This window comes from Metopolophium dirhodum, chromosome 3, assembly GCF_019925205.1.
Source record: "Metopolophium dirhodum isolate CAU chromosome 3, ASM1992520v1, whole genome shotgun sequence".
NCBI lineage: Eukaryota > Metazoa > Arthropoda > Insecta > Hemiptera > Aphididae > Metopolophium > Metopolophium dirhodum.
In genome coordinates this window covers 5,058,978-5,081,262 of record NC_083562.1, presented here as the reverse complement: position 1 = coordinate 5,081,262, position 22,285 = coordinate 5,058,978, and the positions used below count along the sequence as shown (strand labels likewise).

The window sequence follows — 22,285 nt, the reverse complement described above, 5'->3', positions numbered from 1 at the left end:
CCGTTCAAATGTGGATGCTTAAATATAATTATTTAATATTAATATAGTATGGTAATGTACTGTACACAGTTTGAAGAAAAGTACACAAAACGCGTTTATAATAGGTACGCCTTTATTATTTATATTTTTGTATTTCAGAAACATAATAAATTAATAAAACTCACACAAGACGTAGATTTTCTAAAAAATAACAGTTTAAATCTAATATTATTCTTGTAACCTAATAATGTTTTATTGTACTTCCTAATCTACGAAAAAAAACCAAAAAGAATAATAACAAGAAAAAAAATATTAAAATATCTATGTATCAAATGATATCATATCACAAAGTATACACCGTGGTGTAATTCATATAGTTTTAAAAATAAAAAAAAATAGCTATTATTAGGCTTTTTGGTTAAGGTTAGAGTGTATTACTGCATAATATTGTAATACAACATTTTTATAATACTAGGTGTTTTTAGATATTTATTTTTTTGCTTTTTATTTATATTAAACCACCATTCAAATGTGTACTCTTAAATAGAATTATTTAATATTAATATACAATGTACTTTAGACCGTATAACTAATGTTTAAAGAACAGTACACAATACGCGTTTATAATAGGTACGCCTGTTTCATTTATATTTTTGTATTTCAGAAACATATTAAATGAATACAACTCGCACAAGACGTAGATTTTGTAAACAAATAACAGCTTAAATCTATAAAGTTATTCTTGTAACCTAATAATGTTTTATCGTACAATGGTTTACAGTTGCACGTTTTTCAAAATTCTAAAGAAGGTTTTCTTTTTTTCTTTATTATTATTATAATATATTATTTAGAATCGAAATTTGCCTTTATACAACTGCACAATTTATGCAACGGCGGTGTGCTTACAATTATTGGACACGGGCACAGCTGCAGAGAGTATCCCATTTAAAATATGTTTACGAATCATATTAAACAAATATCATAATGATCACGATACCTGCCTACTATATAGTTTCAAACAGAATATTTAAATGTGTTTTCTTTGATCCCGCGTGCATTGTGTACACAGTCCAAAGCAATTATACGCAAATATAAGCGACGTGCTTTCGATGAAAAGAGAACCTGCAAAACCAGACGTGTGAGTATTGTACCTTATCAATAGTTTCTGCCGGGATATATATTATATGGTCTAATTGGAATGGAAATGGAGACAAAGGTCTGTGCAAAGATAGCTGACGTACATGGAATCCTGCAGTGAATTGAGGGTGATTCGCCATGACGGATCCAATACCTATAAGAGGACAAATCTAATCATTTAACACAATAACACCGATGAAAACAACAATTTAAAATGCATTAATGTGACTTCGATGCGATTAAACCATTACACTATTTAAACCAAAATATAATGAATATAATATGAAACATTTATTAGGTATGTAGTATAAATATAATTCTATTCTAGTATTAGTAAAAAACATATTATACGCCCAAAATAAAATTCGTATTGTGCAGTAGGAAAAAAAAACAAAGGCATATAATATTATTCATCCGGTTTAATAAAAATCGATAAAAATGAAATTAAGAACATGTTATTATTTTCTTCAAATAGCGTACAGATTTTGATAACTTTGGTCCGATCGGCCCGATGTGTATCCATCCAATGATATTAATTATTTACAAAGAAATATTAATAATATATTATATACGTTTGCGTGTAATCTATACAATTCAGTGTGCATGTTTTTTTTATCCATCGCATGATATATACGGACCTATTATACAAATTAATTTTATGTAATTAATTTTTTTTTTCAAACATGTTCCAACCACTGAAAATATGTACTCAATATGAGTTATATCTTTTAGAGGGGAGTGTATAAATTAATGAAAAACGTGAATACAATTTATAATATATTATATTATTTTGTTGCGTTCGTTCCGCATAACCACTAAAACAGAATTTCCCAGAATCGTACAGTATCCAGTTTGCGGTTGAGCATATATAATATTATATAGTTTGTGCATTTGTTGGTACTATAGGTAGGTAAACCTAAAATGAATAATAATTTTAATTCATTACGTGAAATAAACAGAAATTTTTTTACTAAACAAAATACCATATCATTGTCCTTACAGACATACAGTACTATATATAATATGTACACGTGAATTTTATGCACATTTTCCACTGTTGAATTCCAGGAGTACGGGGTTCACGCGAGGCTGAAGAAAACGATTTTTTTGAAATGATAAACATTTCAGATTCTAAACGGAGCGATGAATGTTCTGGTTTTACTATGATGTGATTTTTTTTTGTGTTTGTATGACTTTTATCTAGCATTAAACTAGAAAAAAATCCTCAATTTGAAAGTGGTTTTCAATTTTAAGTAGAAATTGTTGAATACGCTGAAAAGCTAAAAAAAAAAACCACCAAAAATGGGAATACATGAAACACCATTATTTATCGACAAAATTGATTTTGATATTTTGATGTATGGTTCATTTGGTCCATATAGTTAAGATTCAAAGTATTTACGAGTATTCTTTACACACCGTCACTGGTTGCACCGTTATATCTTTGAATTCAAATTTAATTTATCCATTATTGAGACATTGTCGAGGTACTCACGCTCAAAACCTACTATATAGCACAACGGCTTCTCTGGTTTTGTTTATTTTAATTTTTACTACATAATATTTTCATGAAAATGTTGACGTATAAATTACCAGTATAGATAATACAAATAGCTTTTTTTATTTATAACCATTTTTTTTAAAAAGTGTGAAGTGACACTGAACAGTTCTTCTAAACTTAAGTGTCTCGGTAAAAAAAATTATATCTTGTTTCGAAATATAAACACCTACTGTTAGTTAAAAAATTTACAAAACTTAAAATAAAAATATATGGGTCTTTGGAGTATAGTAGAGTTACACAATACAATAAAAAACTTCAATCCATATAAATCACTATTATAATCGTAATAATATGTATCATAATATTTTTTTATTTTAAAATTTTTTTTTAAATGAAGTTTTCATTTTATCTGTGGTATTGACTTGGGTTGGGCCAAGGGCTTAGAAGAGGTTATAATTATAGTTATAATAATATTATATTCGATGATTTTGGAAAATATTCATTCAATTTCCTTGTTACTATTTTCTATAATAGTATGCCAACCTAATATAAAAAAAATGATGAAACATTCTTAGCATTTCTGAATATAATCTAACACTTCTTTTTCGCTCAGAATTTGTTTTTTTTTTTTGTGTACACAAACGCATCGTATAATGCTAACAACTACATTTTGATTAAATTATAATTATACTTGTCATAAAAATATTAATTTTTTTATTTAAAGTTTTTACACTTTTCCTATACTGCAGCAACAACTAATAAGATAACTTTATACGAACAAATGCTAACTATTTTTAGCAATTGTCGAGTGAAAATAGGATAGACGTATAAAACTGTGGATTACACTAATTTAAATGCTTGTAAATAATAAATATCTCGGCAATTCTGTGTTTACACCGCTATTCTAAGATTATGAAAAGTACTTAAATCAAAAAATAATGAAAAACAATTATCTCTAAAATACTGCAAAGTGAAGTCGACATAGTATTTAAAAAATAGCCAGCATCATAAATTGATAAGACATACAAAGTTTTGCACATCTCTGTACGGTTGTTGTATTAATTATCGCGTGTACAGTACCTATACATTGTAGTTTTATAACTATAACAATGTTACTGTATAGTTTGCGATTTGAAATCGCGGCGTATACCTACAGTCGTTGCGCACTGCGTAGAAAAACTAAATATATACAAAAGCGTCATACATTTTTTTTATCGCTTGTCTTAATATATACCTACAGTAATAATAATATTATAATAAAAAAATAAACATAATATAATATATACATAATATTATTTTACATTTAAATGTCGAGTTTTTTTTTTTTTTCACCTAAGCAGATTATCGAAGTATAGTGCAACGAGTTTCGACCATCCCGCGGTGACGATGCCGAAGTACGTTTCACCGGCTACCGAGTAGTCTCCCCCCCCTAAACCCCCCCCGCACACGCACACCTCACGCCACAAACTACCACCGCCACCGTCACTTCACTGCCCCGGTGTAGTAGAAAAACGAGGGCTCTAAGCGTTTGCGCCAGGGACACCACACATACCGGTAGCGCATTTGTGTTCGAGTGAACTCGGCGGGCTGTACGCACACGGAACCGCATCAGTCGTTCGCGGACTGCTCGAACTCCACGAGGTAAGTACGTGCACGAATTTCATCATATTATAATATTATTACTATTATTATTATTACGCACGCGAGAGACCACTGACGACTTCCTGCTCTGCCTATATGTAGGTAAAATATTTGTAATACGACTGTTCGAAATTATTGTTGTTGTTGTTGTTGTTGTCGTATTAGTACATTAATAGTATATTGTTCGTCCATTCTCACAAAAAAAATTATAATATTTACCGCTGTTGTGTTCACAAATTAGTCAGTTTTTTTTATGAAATCGTCTGTTTCTTAATTTATCAGTCACGTGATATTTTTGACAAAATTAATTTCACTCGTTATACACAAGTAGATACGACTCGTTCGCGTTTAAATTTACAATTACTATACCGTTGTGCATAATTTTGTGGCGACGACACGTTATACACCACGCGCGTATCGTTGTCCTCGTAGAATATCAGTGCCCATAATATGATGTTGATAAATATAATATAATCCCTTAAGAAAAGTGACGTGATAACTACATGGTAACTGCAATACTGCGTTGGTAATTGGTACATATATTCAATGAGCGTAATATCGAAATTCGAAAATTCGAAGTATAAACTATGGCGTCTATGAGTTAATTTCAAAGTTTTAAGAGCTATTTCCAAATTTTAAGGAGAGGATATTCTTGATATAATAATATGTCTCATATCTTTTTCATAAAATAAGGTCTAACGAAGAAGTTAAGCTGTATCATGGTGTTTCACGTTTTTTTTTATATTATTATATAAAATCTTCACTAAACGATATTTTTTAAAAAACAATATGATATTATCACTAAAATATCTTCCTCTTAAAATTTGATGGATTTTAGATTTAACCCAGGTGTCTTAATAATTTTTCGTAATGGATATTTCCTGTGTTTCACGTTAGATAGACGGAAGCTGTATAATATTAAATATTATAGTATTATATGTTATACTATTATATTATATACATACGCAGGATGATTCTTCCAACTGAAGTGAACATTAGTTAACTCGAAATGTATTTATGTTTTTGTAAATAATTTTTTTACCAAATTTGAATTAGGCATTACAAGTTTTTTTTATGAATTTTAAATGCTACAAGTAGTTAATTAGTTATAAGTATTAAGAGCTTAGATAAGAGGAGTACTTGACCAAAATCTCCAGGTTAGGCACAGAGGTAAAAAGTAAATTCCAATTATGAAAAATAAAGTATTTCAAACACTTTTATACTTTTTGAGATAATGAGTATTTACTATTAAAATAATCACAGAGTATAATAGTATACGGATATAATGTACTCTTAACGCGTTTCTATCTTTCAAAAAAACAATATGAATTACACGTAACATGTAAGTGCTAATGTTTTTTTTCTGTATTGTGTGATTACACATGTAATAATAGAGTGTTAAAGGCATATAATGTAATATGTTGTAATCACGAGTATTTAAGACAATTAAGCACATAATGATATGTATTATACTAGATTTCATAATTTACGTGTATTTGCACAAATACAATAAAAATAACAACTATTCTATTCGGTTTAAAGTTTAAACAAAACTAAAAATAGTATGGGTAAAATTACGAGTTATGAAAGTAAATAGAAAATCCACTGTTAGATATAATGTATAAAATATATTACTCGTTTTAATTGGTAGGTAGATAGCTTTTGACTTACACTATTGAAAATGTCAAATATAATTTTTTTTTTACGTAACAAAAAGATTTAGATAATTATGCGGATAAACAGTAAATGAATGGTTGAATATTTGTAAAAAATACCGGTGTAGATCTGAGTTAAATATGAAAAAATTAATTACAAAATTACAGTTGGAGGATTTATATACTAAAACTAAAAACCAAAAAATCACTGGTAAACAGTTAAAAAATTTTGAAAAATATATCATGCCTAGAAATTGCTAGAAATATAATTTGGTGATAATTTAAAAAGTATGGTTTTTATTTTTGAATATTATAACAAAAAAAACCATTGTTTTCTGCTATATTTTTCTTTAGTTTTCTCAATTGTTTTGAAAAGTTTTACTTTTGGCCTTCTAAAAAAAACTAGGTAAAATTTTGTACCAGAATCACCCTCAAATACGAATATTAAAGCTTTTTACTGCTCCAAAACGTTGACAGACACAAAAATAAAAACGAAAACAATAAATAAAAAAAAAAAAACTCACACTATTGTACAACCAACATATTCATCACTCCACTCAGAAATTGAAGTAATACAATGACTGCTTTTTTTTTTAATAATGAACAGAAGGGAAACTGTTAAAATCATTGCTTAAAAAATGTATTCGCTTAATGTGCTTTGCATAACTATAAATATTAATTTATTATAATATTTTTTTTTAAAACTTAACTTATTAAAAAAAAATAACATAATATATTTTTTTTTTCATGGTACGGCTTCAACTGCTAAGGTTATTAGCTTGCAACAAATAATACATTATTATATAATAATATGTAAAAAGTATAAATATAAAATATTACATTCATATAATGTATCAGAATAATCTATATTAAGTTCAGAATACTAGGTTGTATAAAATTCTGTATTATATCTATCAACTCGCCCGTACATGTACACTCCGTTGCATGTCTAAATGAAAAAAAAAACTACAGAGAACAAAATATTGTTCGTTCAAATTATCATCATCGCGATGGAAAAATCCTATTTCCCTCACGTTGTTTAACTTTTTATTACGCACAAACCGCGTGGAAAACTAATTACACGAAAGGACGTATCAACGATTGGCAGTCGTCTAAAATAGATGAGATAATACTATCGTACATTTTATATATAATATCATATGCAGGTGGGTCGAACGTACATTGAATAGTAAAGTACCGTGAAGTGTATTGCTTTTAAATTAAACAAAAAAGAAACCCTAATCAAAATTTCGAAGCATTGACGGTCGTCCGTGATGGCTGTACCTAACTATTTGTTTTAAGTTTTGACTTTCTCCCCATGTTTTACCATCGAGAAAATTATTAATTACGATCATCACGTCATGGCGTTCAGATGACGTCCAAGTGTTATATTATTTTCCTTCGAGCAACTGGTAATTGTAACGACATAAAATATCTCCGCACGAAACTAATAATACTCTATTTACTTGTCAATATCTGCAATACGTTACACACAAACCCCACGTGTATTATATGTATTGTTATATATAAAAGTGTATATGGCTCACGATATAGTTATGATTTATTTAGTTTTAAATTCGATCCGAAAAACATTTTATACAGCATCCATAAAATGTATTCAATATTCTAACCCGATATTCTATGTGTATTAAAAACGCATTCAACATACACAGAGATGATATTAATTTTCAAAAAGTATGAATAGTATAAAAAAAGAGCGGCTATACAAAAACAAATTGCATATATAATATATTATGTATACTGCAGTCTCTCGGCGTATCGGAGAATATCGAAAGAACGTGTTTCCTCCGTTCAGAAATGGTATATTTTTTTTTCAAAGACTGATTGGTATGCTCAACACATAAATCTGTATTGTTTGTCATACATTTCCCATAAACGGTCTGCTGGAGGCTCTTTAAAACGGTTTTATTTTTTTTGTACACATTATATTTATACATAAGGTGATTTATCAAAACGTTGCCCATCCTCATTATTTCCTTTAACTATGCATTTATTCAAATTTTGACTTTTGGGATTCTTAAGTAGGTATACTTAAAGACCATTTTTTTAATACTTAAGACTGTTTATAATATTTACGGAATATCTAATCTATCTGTGACCATACAAACAAAAAGGAATCACCATTTTTTAGTGAAGATTTTATAATTTTTTTGTTTTATGTTCATGAATACAGATTGAAATTTTAACGATTAATTTCCGATTTATTAAACATAATATACAAACGATTTTATAATGATAATAAATCCACGATATATATGGGTTGAAAAGATATTGAGGCTTATGTGATTAGTAATATACACTTGTATGTAAAGTACGGTCATCATGTGAAATAAAATAAATATTGTACAACTAGTCACTACAGTCTACAAAACAGAGTGTTTAAACAGTATAAAAAAAAAAATAAGTTGTTAAAAATATGGTTTTTAAGTATATTTAAAAATCACTATTTCAACAAATACATCAACCAATGAAAAAAGTGAGTAACGACAGAGAATGATACTAATTATCGAATCACATATATATTACATATTTCATATTTATATTATTTACGAATCGAATTTGTTGTAAAATACACTCTGATTTTTATTGACGTTTGTTTTTTTTTAAACTATAATATCTAAAAAAAACAATAAAAAGGCTTCGTGTTCTTACCTATGATGTAAAAGAAATTGTCAAGATTCTTTCTGTACAACTAAAGCAAATAAAATAGTGTGTTGTGTTATAATAAAATGTATGTGTTCGTCCGAATGAAAACCCTTTACAACTGTATAAAGTTAAACTTATAAAATATAACGTTATATATTAAATATATACGTATTTTCGGTAAACATTATAACGTATAGAATATAGGTAGTGTCTTGTTTTGAAAAAAAAATTTAATTAACTGCCACTTTCAATTTTCCTGGTTCTTCACTTTTTTTTTTTATCTTGTTATGGAATAATCATAAGAAAAAACAACGAAAATTGGTTCAGCTTCCAAGATAAAATTTGTTCATGATTGAACATTGCTAAAATATTGAAATTCAACTTCGTCACTTAACCTAAACTAAACTAATTAAGTAAATCAACAAAACCTATACTATATAGTAGAATGTCTCTCACTATAGTGATCGTTCCTAATGAAAATTTCTTCGACTTTAACTTAAAATAATATGTAAGTAGACCGTATAATACATGTTGCCTAACTATAATTTACATTGTGTCATGTACATATTATTATTATGTTACCCACATCAAAAACCAACATTCTTGTCAGTTTTAATATTTCTCTAAACAGGTTTCTAGGTCAGTGCTAAATATTGTAAATTTCCCAAAAGTGAATTCAATTAAAAAAAAATTGACTGGACATAAACTACCCACTATTAATTATTATTATAGTAAAATTATATAAAAAATTAACAATTTTATTGATTCAAACATCATTTTAGTAAAAAAAACGAAAGAAAATTGGGTAAACATTAAAAACACGGCCAAATTGGTTAAATGACTGGTTCAATGATTCATAACTTTTATGAAACGACAATATTATTGTAATATTACACGAAAACACAGAGCAATAAAATATTTCACATCAATATAATACTATTATATTACTATTATATATTTATATAGTATATAAATATTACATTTTCAATCTTGTCACACGCAGTACATCATACGTGATGAAGAATAGAGGACCCGGGGACTTCTAGAGTTATATCGAGGAAAAATATAAAATATTCAAGGATATATCGTATATTACCATGGTACTTAAAAAAATATGAGTTTCGAACGTGAAACCACACTATCAAAAAATATGAAACACAGTAAAACGGATGGGTGAAACTATCCATCCGTTTTACTGCTATCAAATATGTCAAATTTGATAAACTGTAGGTACCTATAAAGTTTTATTTTAAGGATTTTCTTCAAGCCGTAAATACTAAAGTTGCATAACATTTTTCAAATGATTATTTCAGATACCTATATTAATGTTGGTGCGAGGAATTTTGTTCTATTGACTGTTTTATATACGTTTAGATTCTGAACTGATCGAAGAATAAATTGATTTTACAATGATGTGTGTTTTTTTTTTCAGTCTGTCTTCGTCCTTTGGGGCAGTAATAATGCTTAGATTTTTTACTTTGAAGATGGTTTCTGGTAAAAAATTCGACCTTTAGTTGGTACTGTAGCGGATTTAAAGTGAAAAATTCCTAACACTTTTCAAAATAAACAAAAAAAAAATAAGCAAAACCCGGAATTTTCACTCAAAACCAGTAAGTATTGGATTTTGTTTTTCGATGCTTATCAAAAACAAATAACCGTAGATACTTGACATTTTTACCAAATATTTATACAAGCATATAATATCATCATAGAAAATAGACAAGATAAAGTTCCAAAATATTATGTCTCTATTTTAGCTACCTATATTATAATTTAGATAATTAGGTTTTTTTTTCTATAAATAACAAAAAAAATATTTGGTACATAAATAACCTTCAAAATGTGGTATAAAGTTCTTCATAAATTGTTCATACACTAAATAAAAAATATAAAAAATACAGTCACAATATTTTATTACAATAAGGTTATTCACGAACTTTGAATAAATATATTATTCACAATTATTAAAGATACATAGGCACGACTATTTTTTATAAGTATTTGAATGTTAAAATTTATCAAAATCATAAAAATGTTTAAAATGTTCAATCTTTTTTAGCTAAGGATTGAAAATATAAAACAAGGTTCCTACAAAAATAATGTATAAACATAATTTTTTTTAATAGGCAATTTAAGTTAAAATGTGGACAAATTAGACGAAGAATAACGGTTTTAGTTGTTTTGTTATAATTTAAAAATATTATTCGCAGGTAGGTAGGTACTTGGAAGTTTAAAGTTTTAACGTATATTATTGTATTGTGTACACACAATGACATTTTAAAATACAATATTTTAGGTAAACATTAAAACATTAATTTAACCTATGTACCGTATTATTACTAATAGTAAAATAAATTATTTGAGTAGCAACAATAACATAAATTATGCTTAGTACCTACCTACCTTATAATATAGGCTGACTCTTCGCTTAATATTGATTTGCAATGATCATAATCATAATTTATCAACGAATTCAAATTTTTCATATATTTTATTACCATGACTTACTCCTGAATGACGAGGTACACCGGACACTTACTGTACAGCAGAGAGGTTACCTTCATACACCTTTTTCAAATGTATTTTAAACAAAATGATTCTCATTACTTTGTTAAACGTTTAAATGTACCTATTATCGCTAGGTACCCATTAAGATGTTAAAAAAAAAAAAATACTAAATGACCAACTATCAAAATGCTAAAGTATTAATGATTATTAATTAACAAACGTTCAGATAACAAAATATGTATTGATAATAATAAGGTATTATGAAAATGTTTAAATTCATATACATTATTGAAATATGGTAAATTTGTTGAAAATATTATTTATTGGTTTTAGTGTTTTAGTTGATCGTAATTTCGTTTCTTGTACGTGTTATAGTTTAAATTGGATAGATGTCCCACTCGCGCAGTACGTGGTTGAAAAACGCAAACGATAGATAATTATTATTTAACCTTTACAACGCATGTTGTGCACATAAAATATTTTAATATTTACATAGGAATTACATTTGTTGGAAAAAAACCGTTATCGCGAGAATAGATGTATCGACGGCTCGTGGGATAAGAAATATGCGTTTTGGAGTTATTGCACAAAGATCGTCGTACCTATATATCGGGATCGAAAATACGTAATTGAATGCAAACAAGGTTGCTCGTGAAGTTTTATTCTCCCAGAGTTGAGATTTAGATTGGCTAGGTAAACTATTTCATAGGGACGCCTGAAAGTGTGTTTGGTATAGTTCCCATGCAAACTTTCAAAGGTTAGAGCGAGAACCTACTACTATAGTGTTATGGCAAAGGGTAAATGGTTAGAAGTCACGTTTTCGTTTTTGATCATCAATTATCAGACCTTGTAATGCATTTGCAACGCGCGTAATACTTTATTCGACAGTATTTTTTTTCTTTTTTGTCCTCAAAGGCGGAGAAAACAATATCTAAATTAAATTAAATGTCGGTTTTCGATAGGTATATAATGATAAATATCGCGGATCTAACTTACGAGCAATTATTTCCAGTCTTGAATTTCGACTAAAAAAGGCGTGTAGGCGACGTCGCAACAGTTTTGATTACAACAATGATTTCGTATTTCATCGATTCAAATACGAATATCAAAATATTGTTTATGAATATTTATTTAGTTTTCTGGCGTGACCGCACGTTTTTTCTTTCTTTCTAAATTTTGTTCTGAATTGGATTTTGATCGTCGGTTTTTTACGATTTTTTTCATTATTATTTGCATTTTGTGTTATGTGACGCGAAGAAAATCTTATCCAACAGAGCATGTAAACGAGAATAATACAAGGTTTTATATTAATAATAAAATCCAAAAAGAAAAATCCCAACAGATTAAATTTGTTTAGAAACGATATTCATAAATCATAATAATATAATACTCTGATGTCACATATGATATGAAATATAAAAACTGGAACGTATAATATTTGAATGTTATTCGTTAGATAAAACGTAGAACCATTGAGTTGTGTATATACTCAATGGCAGAACTGTAATATTGTAATTGTGTTCAACTAAATTGGTCATTTTTGGTGCAGATAAATATTAATAACTGTGGCGCATAACACGAGTGTTGAAAATCAAATATACTTCACTCTGGTCATACGAAAACGTTTGTTTCCATATTATTCCAATATTTTCCAAGTGATTTTGACATTTGATTCGATGGACGTGCTTCAGTCGTAGCATTGTACACTTGTACGCACTTGGCTCGCTATAAATGAATTAATTTCAGGCATTTATATCGATAATTAACGTTTTTGTTTGTGATCAAAACCGTTTGTTTTACTTACAAATTTCTTAAAATTAGAATATTAATTTCTGATTAGCATAAGTCACGATATTACTACCTATACAGTGTTTACAGCGACACGCTGCATATTAATATATTATTATAATATAATTATTATATTATTATTATTATTATTATAACTATTCACATAACTTATCAACCAGATTTTACCTCGCCTTCTGTTCTATACACTGGAATAATGTACACACGTTATTCGATGAAGATTGTTTCGTCGAGACATTTTGGGTTATCCACATATTAAGCTATACGTTCTGCTGTGTTCTATATACAGCGCGACCGTAGGATTATATTTTAATTCAATTATTTTTCATACCGTGGGTGTTCTTATAAATCGTTTTATTTTCAACTTTGGTTATATTACAATTACGCCATTTGTTTACTGCGAACTTTGTAAATTTAATTCGTATTCTTAACAATTTTCACATTTTTAATTTTCTCCGTCCAAAGTCGTGACTTTCATAATATTATATTTGTAAATATTTTGAAATATTTTACTTTCGGTTATTTTCTCGAGTTTATAACTAGGTACTTTTTATGAAAATATTATAATAAGTGAACATTATATAAATATTATATTACATTATATCATATTATTCAAGTTTTACAAGACTGTATGTTATTAGCCAAAAATAAATATTTATAACTAAAAACTTTTAATGGGAAGAAATGTAAAACGTTGATTGAAAGAAAGTACTACAATAAAAACTTCTTTTGACTTTTTTAGACTCAAAATAAAAATTATGCTAAAATTTTTCATTGGATCGTTTAATTAACATTTGTACAAATGTATAGTATCATAGTCCACATTTGAAGAAAAAAACTGGATTACTATGTTATACTATTTAGTATTTACCTATAACAGCATAGTTCTATGAACAACTAAATACAAAGTGATTAAAAAAACGGCGTCAATAAATATAAATAAAATATACAGAATTATCCACTAAGCATGCACACCCATATTTTTCAGATAAAAATAAATTTATTCTAAAACTGATTTTTGGAATTTTTAAATATACTTACTTCAAGACCATATTTTCAAATTCTTACATTTTCTGTATTACCTACTTAAAGTGTGTCCTATGGTGATACAAACTATTGTTTCTCAAACGGAACCGTCCTTCTTTACTGCACATTATTTAGAGGATAATATTTTTGAAATGTTGTTGTATTTATTTTATTTGTAATTTGAACTAGGTAGTAGTTTTTTGGTTATTAAAATGTCTATAAGATTAATAGTTCTTTAAATAGTCCTGGTAAGTAAGTATATTTAAAAACTCCATGAATCTGATTTTAAATAAATGCATTATTGAATAAGGAAAAAGGGTGACAGTGCTGACACTATGTACAAAACTATAGAAGTATTTATTTGTATACATACACTTATGTTTTAATAATATGAAGATTTTAAAAATAAAATCTTCCTAGTTTTCTATACCTATTTAATTATTTGTATATAGTCTGTTGATACTGCGGCCCACGAGAGAGTATTACTGTCGCCCGACGAAAACACGTTCGATTCCGCGCATTGCCACGTATTTGACATACACTAAATGGCACAAAGTGGGGGAATGCCTACAGTCTGCATGCGCAAAACAGTAATACTCTCTCGTGGGCCGCAGTATATATTAGTAGGTATATAGTTGGAGAACCTAACCAAAATATTATGTTGAGGACTTTAGGCTTGACTAATAGGGACCAACTTGTGATTTTTTTATTACATTTTACAAACAATGTATATTGTATATCTATATTACATGGATTTAAAATGTTTTGGTAGGATCCTCTTATAGCGTCCTTATTTGTGTCTATTGGAGGAAGTAGTCAGTTATCCGTTGACAAATTGTAGTTGCATTATGTTTAAAACAATATTTTTATAAGAATTTTTGAACCGAAAATATTGCTTATAAGTTATATATATATATTATATTATATATACAAACATTACATTTCCTTTTCAAATTCTACATCGAATCAAGTTTTATTTTAATTTCTTTCAACGACATCGATATTTGTTTTATGTAAATATTTATTTGATAAAATGTGTTGAACCTTTTTTAATATAAAACTTTAGCAATTACAAAATATGATATCCAGTATTGAATAAATAATTTGTGTTTTGTACACAAAAATAAAAATATTTATGAGATTTATAAAAATGTAATTTTGTAAGTAACAATACTAATTACTAATAATTACTATAGCCAATTAATATTTCCATGGTGGTATTTTCATTTTTTTTTAAATAAAACATAAATGTTAAAAGTTATTTTGTACCGGCAATTACCTAGTTGTTTAAATCATAAACAAAAATTATAAATAATTTCTTAAATTTGTTCCGAAAGATGATAAATGTATACTTTCAAACATCGCGTAGGCGCATTAATTATTTATCAGAATTTTAAGATACAACGTTGTAAAACTGTTAGAGTTATTCGTGTTTAATAGTGCCAAAGGCCATACGTTTTTGCTTTTCTCGTATTATATTATACTATACAGTGCATAATATATATTTATATTCAATTTAAAAAACAATCTATATTCCTACCATGTTATACAGCTGCAGTCTCGGGAATGTTAAAAGTTTTAAATTCGTGATAAATATTAGAATAGTTTTTTCTGCGTTAAATCCAACCAATTGTCCGTGTCTCTCGGCGTGTATGAGTGTATTGTGAGTAAAAAAAAAAAAAAAAAAATGAAAGAAAATAACCATCAACAGTGTAAGATAATTCAGTTACGAACGAGATAAATTTCTTTTAAACTGGATGCAGTGAATCCAAAGGCGCACGGAGAGAGATGAGAAATTTAATATATATCGAATGTTTATACGCCGCGTGTATGTAGTACCACTGACGCGCGAGTTATTTTTCACGAGACGTTTTTCGCGGTTTATTTCCAGCTGACGTTTAAATTTCCGTTTTGATTTTCTCGTTCGCTATTTATACATTTGTGGGATTACTTTACATAATAGTGGTTATACTGGCTAGGAAACACAACTATGTATAGGCTCGAAATGCTGCGTCGAGTTTTCGCGCTATATTGTTTTGCTTAATAATGAGAACTGTCGTAATAATATTATAATGGGGAGACGTCTCGGCATTCAAAATATTAAACATAGTTCGTGTCGGAGTTGTTTAATATTACATGGCTCTTGCAGCACATTCAGAATGTTGTGTTATGTAAAATAATAGCTACGATTTAATAAAAAATTACATGTGCCTAACATCGATCATGATGTATGTGATTTTAAACATTGTTCATCTAGTTGATAACATCTATTTGCAGCAAACCTATATATTAGAATAATATTATTATTTTTTGTTTTGTTTTGTTCACTTATACTAATAACATCGCTTTTATCTTGACTGTTAATACATATTTAAATTGTATACTATAGTATAATATACCATTAAAACGTGCGTCTCGTCGGCGGAGAAAATATTAATTAGTATTGCCTTGTCAAGGAAATGATTTTGTTTTTCAAAACAAGATATCGTATCGTTGAATTGTATTGTCGTCTCTACTGAAACTTTTATGTTAATTATAAATTTTAATTAAAATGTAGTCGTGTCATGTTTCATACAAATTATTTCATTTATAGCAATCAATTTCAAAAAAGAACACAACAAATTATTAATATTGTTTGTTACGACCTACCTTTTATTCCGTAATAATTCGTATTTAGCTTTTGCAGTTATTTCTGGTCAGGTGGCACTGCTGGGAGCCTTCCTTCTCTTGTTATTTTTTTTTCTTATAATACTTACTTACTCTGTCATCACACTTATTCATTATACACTTATGTATAGATTGTAAATATACTTTATTTTTAATAAAAAAAAAAAAAGCTTTTGCAGTTGCCACACAACTGTGCATCATAATATTGTCATACAGTTATGTATTTTAAAACTATCGCTAACCTCGGGTATACGGTAAACAGCAGTAAGAGGTAAATATTATTTAGCTTGAAGAAGTAGAAAAAATAATTCTTATTAAGATATAATCAAAGGCGTTGTTATAGTTATTGTTATTTCTGAAATATACCGTACTTAAAACATACTAATGGTTTGGTTATGCATTAGTGATAATTTTATTTGGGTATAACTTAAGAACTTACAGTGTAATATGGATATTTGTTTGTATTAAATAACATGCCATAATGCAGTCGATTTGCTCGGATGATGGGTTATAATATTAAATTGTTCAACTCGTTCTGTTTATGTTGAATCGGATTGCAAGCCAAACAGCATTTCCTTATTTTTTTCTTAAATGTAAATAATCGAAGAACAAACTGACGCGATCTCATATTTATATTATCATATAATGAGTAAACAATCCGCGGACGAATAAGCCATTTCCACGCCTAAACACTTGATGTTTATATTTTGGAAATTTAATCGAATAAAACTTTCGTCTTTCACAACATGTGTGCATTTATTTTTAAATGACAATATAATGCACTCTATTCGTTTTTTAACTTTGAAATATAAATTAATTTTTAATACAAAAATGATTAAACAACGTCATATTACGTGTGCCTAATGGATTTTGTCTTTCATAGGAACAAGTTAGACACATGTGTAATCGAAGAAATCATGATTGGAATACATTTAATTAAACATAGTTGGTTATGATACAGACGCTCAATACATTTAATTCACTGTAATATTGAAAGTAGTTTAATAAACTTTTTTTTTCAAAATAATTTTCTATAGTATAAAAAAATATATTATAGTGGGTCATTTCTATGGGATTCAAATCGTGGCCTCTTTCCTTTCTATCTTTTTGTTAGACTGCGTCAATTTGTCCCTAAATCTCTTACCGACCTTAAAACTCACTGAAAAATCCCATCTCGTTTTTTTATCATCACATTATAAACTCTATAAAATCTTCTCTTTATAAACTTAGTATAAGACATTCTCTTTTAAAGTAAACCCTCTTCTCATGTTGACGCTAATTGTCTAAATATACCCCGTCAAATGATCTAAAATCTTTTCCTCTTTATTTATGGTCAATAAGTTGCATGGATTATTTAAAATTCCATTTCTCATTATTCACCGTAGTCACACGGATGGCTTCGTCCCTCGATTTATCTCAACTTAACTGCCGGTTCACCATTTCACATACAAAAATTACTGCGACTTTTTACGAGTTACCTACCTACAGGCTACATTTTCCGCTATAATCTTTCACTGAAGTATCGGGGCTTCATTGAGGCCCTAACCTATACAGTTTTACTCGTATATCCTCCTTCATGACTGATAATTTGTTTAATAGCTTTCTTAACTCAGTGCTTCACATTTAGTCCATAAAATGTAAATCCGCCAGTCCTCATTTCACTACCATTCCCCCCTATCCTACAATATTTTATTTATTTTTCCTCGCTTTAGCTCGTTTTACTATCAACTTGCTATGGGTTCACCATACTCAGTAAATTCAAGGTATAATGAAGTTGAAAGTTATTTGGTTAAATTCTCGTGTATTTCAAATTCCTCTTCTCATTCTAAATATTCTCGGCAGTGTGATTGATTGGATTTTTTACGACTGTACATCAACTATTTTTTTTCCGAAACGGTTGGCATGCTAATTTTCCTCTAAATGTAAAAAAAAAATATCGTACTCTCGTCATGTTTTGTGTATTTAATATTGACATTTATTATTTTGTAGGTGACATTCGTCCACGTCTGTTTCGCGTATTATTACTCACGTATCTTAAAAAATGAAATAAAATACAAGTATGTAAATTTATTTATTCCTAACGAACGTTAAAAATAAGTACCTACCATTTTTACGATCTGAAATTAAATGAACCGACAAATCGTAATGAAATACTAAAACATACTTTATTGCCATTGGGTATAAGTTTAGGCTAGGAAGTGCATCATAAATGGAGTTATATTTTTGATTTTACGTGATGACATTTCTGAATTTTATGTTTGATCAAATTTCAACACATTTCACACCCCGAGGGATCTTACATTTACAAGTGTATTTTAAATTCATATTTTTTAACTTGTTACTATCTCAATTAAGTGTTTAATGTTATATTTAATCGTTTATGAACAAATTTGAATATCCTGCTATGCCTGAATAAAAATGAGGAAATAAACATAAAAATAAAAAACAGATACTATTATTATTAAAATATTTAAAATTCAATTAATCAATTAATCCAAACTAACTAATTATGTATTGTACTACCTACTTATCTTTTTAATAAACTTAAAATGTATTATTATAAAACATTATTTTTTTTCTAAAAATATATTTCGAATTGAATAGTTTATAAGCTTAAATGCTTAAAATGTTTACAAAGTATTGTTATTTATAATAAGAAAATGATTATTATTACACTTTAGTATTAATTTGACATGTTTAATTACAAATCTAATTATGTTAAAACTTCTAAGGTTTTGAAATTACAAAAGTTTTTAATCTATATAACGATTTACACAATCTCCTGAATTGTTATACTATACACAATGGAAGTTTTAATCGTGTCTCATCGGGTTTTTGTGTATATAATACATATGCTATATTAATTTATTAAGCTTTACTTAGTAATACATCAATCAAATAATTATATTATATAAATATATGTTGTCAATGAAATTATTTCTTAATAGTTTTATATCATCGCGACATAATACTACATTAGTTTTTAATTAAAAATCATAAAATAAACAATGATTGTTTATAACTGTATACATGTAATAATAAGCCATCTATTTTTTTACTTTTTTGAAAATTCGATTTTGCAAAACCGTATTTTGTCGTACTTTTTAAGTTCAAAAAATAAACTTTCACTTAACGGGGTTATTCAACATCAAATAGGTACACTAAAATAAATAATAATACCATATTATAAATTATTAGAATGATGAATAATATTTTATTCATCGGTTTGACACAGAAATATCTAAATTAACAACAACATGATATTATTATTATTATTATTATTATTATTATTATTATTATTATTATTATTATTATTATTATTATTATTATTAGTATTATTATTATTATTACTATTATTATATTATATTGACGATTATTAACAATATTGAATGTTAATAGGGTTTGAAATATTAACATGATTTTAGAATATTATTATTTACGTTGAATATATTTGAAATATTTCAATTGAATATTATTCTGTATCGTTGCCATATATCCAATAAGAGAAAATACATAACAATTCAAATAGACACAACGATTGTGAAACGATTTGTTATAATTATAATATTATTATCTGATAATGATTTCGGGATATTTTTCACACTAATCTACGGTAGGTACCTATCAACATTGTTATTTTATAATATACGAAAATGTAATATTTTTTTGTATGCATATATTTTGCATAATATACCTACCTATAATGATATTGATTATATGGTTGAGCAATGATGTTTAAGACCGTTTACAAAAATTCCATTTCTGGATTAAGATAAATAGTTGTGGTTTTTGATGAGTAATTGGTTTGAACGTCATTCGTTTTCGTTCAACCATTTATAATATGCGGTGGTTAATAATTTAAACAGATGTTAGTTGTCACTTCACGAGAAAAGTTAAATTGAAATGCACAATATTCTACCAAACCAATTTACTCCGAAATACTACAATCATATATGGCTACGAACACATTTCGTTCGTCTATTTATTTTATAGCGACATAGCGTTGTCATAAAATATAATCATACAGTTTAATGTGCGTATATAGTTTGAACGAGCATCTAAATGATTAAAATGTCTAATAATATACATATACAAACAGCCGAAATGCAATATTATCTCTGATTGTAATCGATGGCGTTTGTTGTTATGTCAGTTTATTAAAAATGCATATATAGGTACTAGAATTAATGTAGGTATATAGAGTGGTTATTAATTATAGACCGTTGATAATATTGGGCTAACAAAATTTTGGAGAACCATTAAAAAAAAAAATATGACGTAATATTTTATTCAGCATGAAGTTGTTTTCGTGGATTTAATTTTCATATCAAATAAAATTAATGTATTGATAAAAAAAAACAAACATATTAACTGCATGGGATATAGGAAGTATTTTACTGTGGTGATCTCATCGTTTTTAGAACCATTTAATCCCCGACTCTATGTTATAATCCATCTCTGTATACATACAATACAGGACATAGGTAAAATATTATAATGTAATATTATTTATGTATGTACCTATATCGTTATAAAATATTTTGCTTCGAATGGAGTGAAAACAGTTTTGTGTACAGAACTACAGAACAATGTGAAACTGTTTAACACTTTGTTTTACAGAGTAATCAAAACTAAACACTTTCCAGGCTGCCACTATTTACTCGTCTAAATGGTTAAACTTTTGTTGACTGTATGGTCCATTAACAAACAATAAAATCGTAGATATTATGATAAGTCGTACATTTATTTTCAAATGTCCCTTTAGTTGTGTCTAGATTGGGATAATGTTATTAAAAAAAAAAAAAAAATTGGAAATAGACATTCTGTGGACTTTTCTATTATTATCTAAAACGACTATACGACGTTACGAGAGTGAACATTAACGAGTACGAATCACTGAATAATTCTCCGTTAGTTCTATTAAATATTATACCATTTTTATTTTTAATAAAATAAAATTATCCCGAGTAAATATTATTGAAATGTATTAAATTTAATGTAAGCATTATGTATAATATTATTATCTGATGCGATATATGATACACTGTTAACTTTGTTATCTGAAACGTATTAGAAATTTAACTTTATACTAACAAAAATATCAACACGACCACTGTGCCACTATAATTAATATACCTACTATTGTTTAAATTCAAATTGAAAAAGTTATTTACGTCTAATCTCTAAGTAATAAGCTTGTATTATAGGTCATATTTGTATCTTAATCAAAAGTACCTACTTAATCACCTCACGTTTTATTTTTTCAATAAATGTGTAAGAAGCGTCTTCGTTTTACGTGTCTACTTTGTATTCCTTGAACTCCATCAAAAGTCACAGTGAGCTAATACCTCCATTGCAGGCAACATAAAACTGGTTGGTATTCATTACGTCAGTTACTTCAATTTGTACAATGTTCAATATAGATCCAATAGATATATCAGGTCAATATATAGACATACTATTATCAATGGTAATATTAGTTGACATATTATTTTTATTTGTAAACAATCGTAGGTACAAAGCTTTTTTGTTCAGCGCTGTTCGCCGCTCTATGACTTTCATATTTTAATATGATGTGAAACCTATATAATATTATAGGTATACAACTCGTTTGCTAATGGTAAATAATAAGTAATTAGGTGACACCTGGCCAGCTAATAGTGTTTTATATGTCACAATACGTCACATAATATATCGT

At 27.6% G+C, this 22,285-nt stretch overlaps 1 protein-coding gene across 6 annotated transcripts in view; it reads left to right on the top strand.

The window, feature by feature from the left end:
* Positions 1–4,151: 4,151 nt before the first annotated feature.
* Positions 4,152–22,285, top strand: part of LOC132941358 (uncharacterized) — a 103,225-nt gene continuing 85,091 nt past the window's right edge. For 2 of the 6 annotated variants that reach the window (XM_061009378.1, XM_061009380.1), the window contains exon 1: positions 4,152–4,258. The gene's annotated coding sequence lies outside the window, so the exon portion shown is untranslated. Of the gene's footprint in view, positions 4,357–18,576; positions 18,645–22,285 lie in introns of those variants that run through there. The other 4 variants (XM_061009379.1, XM_061009384.1, XM_061009385.1 and 1 more) reach the window with 4 other exon arrangements.